Genomic DNA, 9,557 nt, shown 5'->3' on the forward strand with positions numbered 1-9,557 from the left:
GAATCAATAAGCATATACTTTTCTTGGGACTCATAAACATTTATTTAAACAAACTCAAGTTCCTTTTGTGTATATTCAACACATAAACAGCTTGAAATTGGAAATTGGATCTATTCCCTTAAAAATCTCAGATGAAATCATAGCGACTGGAAAAGGATTGCATGAGACAGCAGCATGTATACACTCAAGGAGCATTATCCCCCTCTGTTATTTGATAATTATGTGAACTGGATAGGTGAGATTTGGATAAAGTGGTGCACTTCTATTCATGGTCATTAGAGCAAAGAGCCTCAAGCTCAGGTCTCGTAAGAAAAACTGAGACTCTCGGCCTTCTATTTCAGAGATTGTGCCCGCTCTGGACATCTGGGAATCTCTACTTGACGAGTGTCTCCTGAGATTTCATTCAGGTGGCACATGAGCTACGCCATGAGAGGTACAGCCACGAACAACAGTGAATAAGGGCATGGGCTCAAGAGCCCACCATACTTGTTCGCAGCATGGCCCTGCCACTTATGAACAGTTCATGCTTGAACTTCGTCAAGCAACTTAATCTCTCTAAGCCTCAGTTTCTTCATTTGTGAAATGGAAAGATAGCAAGAGTATCTTTCAGAGTTGTCAGAATTTTTTAAGTAGATTGTGTGTGTGTGTGTGTGTGTGTGTGTGGACAGAGAGAGAAACTTACCCCACTGCCCAACACAAAATAAATGCTCAAACACTGTAGCTTGCTGATATTAAATTATTATTTTAAAAGAGGAAGCCCCAGAGCTCTAAAACCTTCTGCTGGCACGTTCTCTCCATTTCTCAATCTCCTTTCAGGGATACTGACTCGCCTTCGTGTTTTCTGTGTTAATCTTTCATGAATATTAATCTTAACTTGCTTTGATCATGAGGTCCCCAAATTTTGTACATGTATGATTTGGCATTCAAGCAGTTCTCTCTACACTTCAAAATATTAGAACATTAAGACAGTCTGTTGCCTAATTTGGCCTTTGTTGGTACAACAATTGTAAATGGTCTCCCTGATCTGTTTAGGTGGTGAAAAAAATAAATCCCAAAGCACAGAAGATCAATTAATTAGTTATCGAGGTAGTGTGCAGATGTTTTCTACTAACAGCATTCTGCGCATCTGTTTGATTTTTTAAAAGGCATACACATGCACCCCAGAGTTGATGCTATACTGTTTCCTTCCATTATCTTTGTTTTTGTTTTTAAATTTTTTAAATGTATTATTTATTTATGAGAGAGAGAGAGAGACACAGCTTGAACAGGGGAGGGTCAGAGAGAGAGGGAAATATAGAATTGGAAGTAGGCTCCAGGCTCTGAGCTCACTGTCACCACAGAGCCTGATGCGGAGCTCAAACCCATGAATGGTGAGATCATGACCTGAGCCAACGTTGGAGGCTTAATGGACTGAGCCACCCAGGCACCCCACCTTCCATTATCTTTGAATAATAGTTGGATTGTCGACTTCTAAACATTATGCCATAATTTGCATTACAAAGTATGGTAAAAATATGTCTTAATATTGAAATTCAGGTTTCCACGGGACTTGTCTCTTTTGCTTTTTACTGATACATACTATTCACACAGTTAAGTACACAAATCTTAAGGACACTGCTCAGTGAACTTTGACCAAGTGAATACATTCCTGTAACCACCAGTGAGACTGAGATTTAGAACACCACCAGCACTAAGGAAAGCTCCCTTCTGCCCCCTCAGTCATTACCTCCCCCATGGGTAACCATTACTCTGACCTTCATCACCACTGATTAATTTCATCTTCTTTTGAACCTCAGATAAATGGAATCATGAAGGCGGCACCTGGGTGGCTCAGTCAGTTGAGCATTGGACTCTTGATTTCAGTTCAGGTCATGATCCCATGGTCTTGGGATTGAGCCCTCTGCTTGGGAATCTCTCTCTCCCTCCCTCTCTCTCTCTTCCCTTTCCCTGCTTGCATGCTCTTTCCCTCTCAATATAAATAAACATTTAAAAAAACAAAATAATAAAATGGAATCATGAAGTATGGACTTCAGTAGTAGGTCTGTGAGATTCATCTATACATTTGTTTGTAACAGTGGTTCATTTTTTTTCAACAATATATTGTATTCCACTATATACTTGTGTCACAAATTATTTATCGATTTATGGACATTTCTCTTTGGGGCTATTATGTGACTCTGAACATTCTTGTCCATATTTTTTAGCACACGTGTGTATGTAGAGCAGGATTGCTGGGTGGTAATGTAGGCATGTGTTTAGTTTCAACATGCCAAAAATAATGATTTTTATCAATTTACATTCCCACCAGCAGTGTGCAGAGCTCCAGTCAGTCAATGTACTCACCAATTTGGATATTCTTTGTCTTGTCATTTTGGTGATGTTGGAGAATGTGTAGTGATAATGCACTGAGGTTTTAATTTGCATTTTTCTCATGACAGATTAAACTGATCATCTTTTCCTGTCTGTATTGGACATTTGCATATCTTATTTTTCAAGTTTCTTAGGTTTGTGCCAATTTTTGTTTTGAGTTATCCATATTTGTTTGCTATTTTTAATAGATTTGGGACAATAATTTTAGATTTACAGAAAAGTTGTAAAGATAATACAGTGACTTCCAATGTACCCCTCATCTACTTTCACCTGGTGTTAATGTCTTACACACATTACGTTAATGCATTTGTTAAAGCTTAGATACTCACATTAGGACATTGTTATTCACTACATTTCAGGCTTTATTTGGATATCTCCACTTTTTCCACAATACAGTTCTTTTACTCTTCCTTAATCCAAAACAGTCTAGCATATTGCATTTAATCATTATGTCTCATTAGTCTCCTCTGGTCTGTAAGAGTTTCTCAGTTTTATCTTGTTTTTCATGACCTTGACAGTCTTGAGATGTATCAGTCAGGTATTTTGTAGAATGTCCCTCAATATGAATTTGTCTGATGATTTTCTTCTGGTGGGATAGAGATTGTGGGTTTGGGCAAGGATAATCTGACATTTATCAACACTTGCTTTATGACCCAGACAATGGTTTGTTTCAGTAATTGTTGCATGTGTACCTTAGAAAGGAAGGATATGTTTTGCTTCTGTCGGGTACAGTGTTACGCAGCACACACAAACAGGCAAGTTTGTTCATTGTATTGCTCAAATATCCTATATATCTATTAATATTTTGTCTGAGACAAAGGTGTGAAAATCTCTCACTGTGATGATGGTGTATTTGTCTATTTCTTCTTTTATTCATATCTGATGTAGTTTTACTATGCTGGAGTCTATGTCATTAGACACAGACAAATTTAAGATTGTTTTTTCTTGTTGAATCAATCCCATAAATCATCATTACAAAATGACTCTTTATTAATAGCTCTTGCAGCAAAATATGTCTACTACTGGTACAAATAAACTACCTTTCTGTGGTTAGTGTTTGCAAGCTGTATCATTTTCCATGTTTTTCATTTCAATTTTTCTGTGTCTTTATGTTTAAAGCATATCTCTTATAAGCAGTATATAGTTGATTTTTAAATCCAGACCAACAATCCTTGCTTTTCTTCTTTTTTTAATGTTTATTTATTTTTTTTTGAGAGGGTGGTGGGAGGTGGGAGTGCAGGTGGGGAAGAAGGCAAAGAGAGAGATAGGGAGAAAAAGAATCTTGAGCAGGCTCTGCACCATAAGCACAGAGCCCAACACAGGATTTGAATCTGGGAACTATGAGATCATGACCTGAGCAGAAACCAAGAGTCGGACCCTTAACTCACCGAGCCACCCTGGGGCCCCTACTCTGATAATCCATATTTTTCATGGAAGTGTTTTATCCATTCACATTTAATGTAATTACAGATCTTCCTCAAACTTATGATGGGGTTACATACTGATGAACCCATCATAAGTTGAAAACATCCTAAGTTGAAAACGCATTTCATGTTCCTCATCTATCAAACATCATAGCTTAGCCTAACCTACCCTAAACGTGTTCAGAACATTTACAATAGCCTACAGTTGAACAAAATCAGCTAGTCTGTAATAAAGTGGACAAAGCCTACTCTCAAAGTGTGTTGAAGGGGCGCCTGAGTGGCTCAATCGGTTAAGCATCCAACTTCCGCTCAGGTCAAGATCTCACAGTCCGTGGGTTCAAGATCTCACAGTCCGTGGGTTCAAGCCCCGTGTCGGGCTCTGTGCTGACAGCTCAGAGCCTGGAGCCTGCTTCAGATTCTGTGTCTCCTTCTCTCTCTGCCCCTCCCTCACTCACTCTCTCTGTTTCTGTCTCTCAAAATAAAGACATAAACATTTTTTAAAATAAATAAAAATTAAAAAGTGTTGAATAACTCATATAACTTATTAAATACTGCACTGAAAGTGAAAAACAGAATGGTAGTATGGGTACAGAATGGTTATAGGTGTATTGCTTGGTTACCTTTATGATCGTGTACCTAGCTGAGAGCTGGGGTTGCCACCGCCCAGCAACACAAGAGAGCATCAGACTGCATACACCTCCCCTTGGAAAATATCAACATTCAGAATCTGAAGTACAATTTCTAATGAATGCATATTGCTTTCACACTATCACAAAGTCCAAAAATCTTAAGTCAAACCATTATAAATCAGATATCTGATTTATACCTGATTTATAAATAGACTATCTGTACTAATATATTTGAATTTAAATCTACCACATTACTATTTGTTTTCCATTTATCCCAGCTTCTTGCATTCCTTTCTTCTCCTTTCTTGCATCCTGTGTGATTAATCAATTATTTTACTGTTCCATTTTCTCCTTTATATTAGATTGTTAGTTATAGATTATTTTTTGCTCATTTAGGATTTACCCTAGCTATTGTAACATATATCCAGAACTTAACAATTTACCTTAAATTAGGAATTGTACTTCTTCCCAGGTAATGCAAGAATCTCACATCTTAACTCCAATTACTCCTTTCCTGCCCTTTGTGTTATTGTTGTCATGCGTTTTAAAATTATTTTATTATTTATTTATTTTGAGAGAGACAGAGAGAGTGCAAGTGGGAAAGGGGCAGAGAGAGAGAATCCTAAGGAGGCTCTGAGCAGTCAGCGTACAGAGCCTGACACGGGGCTCAAACTCACAAAACCATGAATTAGATCATGACCTGGACGCTTCACCCACTGAGCTACCCAGGCACACCTGTATTTTAATTCTACATTTTGTTTAAACCCACTAGACCTTATTATTATTGTCTTAAAGAGTCAATATTTATTAGGAATTATTAATATATTTATCTATTCTGCTGCTCTTCATTTATTCCTGCTTTTCCATGCTTCCAGTGAAGATCATTAACTTTCTCTTGAAGAACGTCCCTTAGTGCTTATTTTGGTGTAGGTTTTCTAACAATTATTTCTCTCCTTATTTGAATGAAAGTGCCTTTATTTCACCTTCATTTTTGAAAGGTCTTTTTCACCAGGCATTGAATTCTTCTTTGGTAATTATTTTCTTTCAGGTGTTTATATATATCATTTGTTATCTGCAAGGTTTCTTTTCTTTTTTTTTTTTTTAATGAGAGAGAGAGTACGAGTGGAGTAGGGGCAGGAGAGAGAGAGAGAGAGAGAGAGAGAGAGAATCTCAAACAAGCTCCAAGCTGAGCATGGGGATCAATCTTATGACACTGATTGACCTGAGCCAAAACCAGGAGTCAGCAGCTAATCTGACCCCACCCAGGCACCCCTCATCATTTCTTTTGAAAGGTCACTGTCAGCTTATTGTTGCTCTTTTAAAGAATATTCACCTCTTTTTCTCTTCTTAGATAATTTAGATTTTTCTCTTCTTAGGTGTCATTTTTTTGCAGTGGTATTTTGTATTGATTCCGTGTGGGGTTTATAGGGCTTCATGAATCTGCCGCTTGATATCTTTCATTAGTTTTGGAAAGCATTCAGCCAGTGTATCATCAATATTTCTTCTGCTCCATTTTCCCCTCTCCTACCCTTCTGGAGTTCCAGTTACACATTATTAGATATTTTTACAAAGTTTATACGAGCCTTATGCTCTTATCTTTATTTTCTATTTATTTTTCCTCTCTGCACTTCAACTGATATTTTCTACGTACCTACTTCTGGCTCTCTAATTCTCTATTTTGCTGTGTCTCATCTGCAGCAAAAATCATCTTTTGACTTCTTAATTCTTTCTGCTGTAGAACTTCCATTTGGTTATACTTTTAGATTTTAGTTTTATGGTGATATTCTCTATTATGCCATCTGCTTTATTTAACATATTAATCATGTTCCTTTAAAATTATATTTCTGTTAATGCCAATAATGCATCACTTATTGCACCTATTTCTATTATCAGGTTTTTTCCTTGTCTTAGTTTTTGTCATTTGGTCCTATTTCTTGGAATAACTGGTAATTTTGGACTGAATGTTGACATCATGCATGAATGACTGTAGCAACTATGGACTGTAGACACCTATGGTATAGATCTCTAGAGAATATTTTATTTTCTTTGCCTGACAGGCAGGACATTTTGATCCAATTAAAAACCGAAATAACTGGAGGCTAGTTTTAAGACTTTGTGAGGGCTAATCTATTACTGATTTATCCCTATCACCAGCCATGGCACTTCAGAAGTCTATTTTTAAAACCTGGGGAATTTACTGAGATCTCTCCTCCTTGGTAGGTTCTAAATTATAGTTTTTGTCTCTCTTTAGCAATGTGAGGTCACCAAATCTCTGATTAGCCTTTTAACTTTATAGCAGCTAATTTTTTTGGGGTTTCTTAGGCTCTCCATTCATGCTCAGCTTAGGAATCAGGTAAGGAACTAGCTTCAGGTCTGATTCTAGAATAGAATAGATAATTCAATGCACACATAGATTTGCTTCACCTTTCTCTTCATTTGAGTGGAAATTGTATAGAGAATGTCTGATCTCTTCTCTGAAATTACCGTTTCTTCAGGATCTTGGCTCCATAAGTCTTGACTATGTTAATAGGCCTGAAGTTAAATTCGTGTTTCCCATCCTAGTGATAGAACTGCAAGCTCTAGATCTCTGCTCTCTCTTCGGTCTCTATGCCCCACAAGGAAATGAACAAATGTTCCAAAAGCGAAAGCATGCATACATGTAGGACTCACCTTATGCTTTTCCCCATCTTCTTGAGATGCTGGTCCTTCAAGTTTTGGACACCTCAATTATTATCTAATGGCTTTGAACAGCTATTATTTTGAATTTTACTGATATTTTATAGTTTTTCTCAGTGGGGAGATTAGTCTAACACTGGAGAATTTGGTTTCAATTTATCTTACTGCTTGCTCAGCCGCTAACAAAGTTGAAATCAACTTGTAAGTGGAGTGATAATGTATCTCAGTTTAGTATCTAGGATGCTTCTGATTTATGGCTCTTATTCTAGAATAATACTCAATAGCGCCCCCTTTTGCTCTCAAAAGTGTCTAGTATGTGCAATAAATGCTTTATTTTACCTCTAAAGGTGATTTTATCTTTCTTTTGCCCCTGTTAAAATAATCCTTAATCACTTACAAAAGAATGACAAATGACAAAAAATAAATTAAAAATAAATTTTTAAAAAGAGAGAGAGTCTGCTCTTTCTCAGTTACCGTGGTATGCAGTCTCCTGTGACACCTCTACAAGGCAGTGGAGGAAGTCCTGCACCTGAACCAGTGGAAATACCAGGAGTTTTTGGACATCATGGAGCTACAGATAAACTTGAAGAATTATAGCTCTCAAAAGGATAGTGCTACTTGGGCACTGTCAGGCTTAAATACACTCCCTACACCATCTTCTCTGTTGTGTTGTGGGGAAGCAATAGCACTTGATGAGGCCACAACTGTGGATTTCTCCCACACGGACATTGAAGCACTGAAGAAAAAGAAATCCAGCAAGAATAAGAAATTAATCAAGAACCTGACCAAGAAGTATGATGTCTTTTTGTTTTGGAATCTTTGATCAAGCAGATCCCATGAATTCTGGGCCCAAGCCTGAATAAGACTGGCAAATTCCCTTCTTTACTGACCCACAATGAGAACATGGTGGCCAAAGTTGATGAAGTGAAATCCACGATCAAATTCCAGATGAAGAAGGTGTTGTGTCTAGCAGCACCATTGGCCATGTGAAGATGATAGATGATGGGCTTTTGCACACATCCACTTAGCTGTCAATTCCCTGGTGTCATTGCTCAGGAAGAATTGGCACAATGTCTGGGTTTTATACATTAAGAGCACCAGCGGCAAGCCTTAATGCTTATACTAAGGCGCAGCTTAATAAACTAGTCCTACCATTAAAACACACACACACACACAGATTTCATTTATATTATTGCTGCATATCTTAGAATTAGTACTCTTGTATTTACTTGAATATCTTACACATCATTCTGGAATCCAAAAAAGAAGTTTATATTTATAAAGATTAAGGAGATTTCCACATGTTTAAGTGCATAATCAATTCCAATGTCTAAAAAGTCATAATATCATGTGTGAAAGCATAAATATGTATATGAATACAACATATTCATTTAAAAAAGTCAACTGCTTTTCTACATGTATAATTTTCATAGTCTCTTGGGACTAGAAGAAACCTTAAAATGATTGAACTCAGCCATATATCCTTTTTACAGATAAAGGTATTGAGGTCCCAAAAGTTAATTTAGGGTGACCTGAATATTTATCCAACATCACAGATAGATCCTGAACTCTCCTGACTCCGAGGCCAATACAATTCCATCTCTACAAACCATCCCACCCAGTGTTTTCCTATTGGCAAACTCTTCTGGCTCCTATGTCCTAGTCCACGAGGACTAAAGGTTTGGGAATCCATCCATATTGGGTTATGTACAGGCAAGATTTATAAATTATAAAAAGAGAAAGATTTGGGCCTTTCATACTAGGCTATAAAGGGCAAGATATCTTCCTGTGAATTTCATAAAGTAATCATTAATATTTCTATTCACTAAACATTTGCCAGAATACCTACTGGGTAGCCCCCAAGGATTTCAAGTTGCAGATGGTTCATTAGGATTCTTTGTTTATTTCAAATGGAAGAATTTACAGAGTACATGATTTATTAGGTAGTTGCAGCAGACGCATCTGGTGCCCTGAGTCACATCCGCCTAGCCTTACATCTGATTTTAAACAGGTTGGAATAGATAATTCCATGCAGACTTGGATCTGTTTCACCTGATAGCATCCCACCTGTAGCCCACATAGTATCTCTCATTTCTTCCCTAAGCCTCTCTTGGATGCTAGTGGGAGTTTTCTTGGCTGTGCAGGGAAAGAGCAGGGAGCATTCTTGACCAATGAACAAGAGTTAACAAATAAACATTCCTGCCTCATAATCATTGTGTATGAACAATTCTGGAAGGCATTCTCTATATATCTTAGGATGTTTCAGTAGAACTAAACTCTGTTGCCCACAATGGCAGCCATGAAACATCACCCTTATGCTTCTCCTTTCTCTCATTTTTAATGTCATTCTTCCTGTTCCTTCATTCCTGCCCATTGTCACCTCTCAAAGAAACACACACACACACAAGTCTTTGTCTCAGGGTATCCTGGAGGAAACCTAATCATATAATTCTCAAAC

General features: G+C 37.4%; 1 pseudogene; it reads left to right on the forward strand.

The window, feature by feature from the left end:
• The first annotated feature begins 7,595 nt into the window (after window positions 1-7,595).
• LOC120247689 lies at window positions 7,596-8,213 on the forward strand (annotated as a pseudogene).
• The last annotated feature ends 1,344 nt before the right edge of the window (window positions 8,214-9,557 follow it).

Source organism: Hyaena hyaena, unplaced genomic scaffold, assembly GCF_003009895.1.
Source record: "Hyaena hyaena isolate Hyena2069 unplaced genomic scaffold, ASM300989v1 scaffold_543, whole genome shotgun sequence".
NCBI classification, from domain to species: domain Eukaryota; kingdom Metazoa; phylum Chordata; class Mammalia; order Carnivora; family Hyaenidae; genus Hyaena; species Hyaena hyaena.